Consider the following 1,492-nt stretch of genomic DNA (forward strand, 5'->3'; position numbering starts at 1 on the left):
CCAGCTTCCCCAGCCCCAGCCCAGCTTCCCCAGCCCCAGCCCAGCTGCCCCAGCACAGCCCAGCTGCCCCAGTACAGCCCAGCTGCTCCAGCACAACCAACCTGCCCCAACACAGAGCCGCCACCGCACGAGCCTGGACCACTGAATGACCCCTGTGACTACTCCTCCACCTGTGCCGGATCCCTTCCCAGGTAAGCTGAATTCGGACTGTAAGACGGACCCCCATTTGACACATTATTATTTTTTTCCCCTATTTTCCCCTCTGAAAATTGGGGTGCGTCTTAAGGTCCGGTGTGTCTTATAATCCGAAAAATACGGTATATACATATACCTATATATGATTAAGATGTTTTTCGAAACGCGTAGGTAAAACGCTGCAATATGTGCACTAGGCTGTAATCTAAAAATATTTTACGTGGTTTACCATAAAGGATAATATTTTTTTTACATGGAGGAATAAAAATTGAAAATTTTTAACCATTTATTGTTCCTGCTGGATTCATCATCTTTTTCTTCCTCATATATAATATATACCCCGATCATAGGCTTCATTCAGGCATGTTTCATATTTGCTTTATGATTGATGTGAAGAGCCATCACTAAAAAGGCCATTTGGCGCCATCCAATGGTGAGATGGTATAAGGCCTAGCTTTTTCCATAGCAGCAAAAACCAAAAACTTTGTGTGTGTGTGTATATATATATATATATATATATATATATATATATATATATATATATATATATATATATATATATATATATATACACACACACACACATATACAGTGGGGCAAAAAAGTATTTAGTCAGTCAGCAATAGTGCAAGTTCCACCACTTAAAAAGATGAGAGGCGTCTGTAATTTACATCATAGGTAGACCTCAACTATGGGAGACAAACTGAGAAAAAGAAATCCAGAAAATCACATTGTCTGTTTTTTTTTCATTTTATTTGCATATTATGGTGGAAAATAAGTATTTGGTCAGAAACAAAATTTCATCTCAATACTTTGTGATATATCCTTTGTTGGCAATGACAGAGGTCAAACGTTTTCTGTAAGTCTTCACAAGGTTGCCACACACTGTTGTTGGTATATTGGCCCATTCCTCCATGCAGATCTCCTCTAGAGCAGTGATGTTTTTGGCTTTTCGCTTGGCATTGTACTACAATAAATTTTTCACTTAAATATAAGCAATATGTGTGGGAGTCGGAGTCGGTGTAAGGGAAATTGAGGAGTCGGAGTCGCAGGTTTGGCTTACCGACTCCACAGCCCTGATGATACCACAGATTTTTTTTTTTTTTTGGTGGGTCTGGATTCAAAGAAAAAAAAAAAGTGAGTTGTGCAAACATTTTGTAATTAATCAAAGTATTTTATACTAGAATTCTGGCAAAGCACTGCTGACTTGGGGGTCTTGTATGATAATTGGCAGCTGAACTGATTGGTGCGTTTCTTGTGTGCGCTGGATGACGGCCAAAGAAGATGACAGCAGAAA

The sequence above is a fragment of the Dendrobates tinctorius genome, unplaced genomic scaffold (assembly GCF_039654945.1).
Source record: "Dendrobates tinctorius isolate UK_male_01 unplaced genomic scaffold, ASM3965494v1 ptg000129l, whole genome shotgun sequence".
Taxonomy (NCBI): domain Eukaryota; kingdom Metazoa; phylum Chordata; class Amphibia; order Anura; family Dendrobatidae; genus Dendrobates; species Dendrobates tinctorius.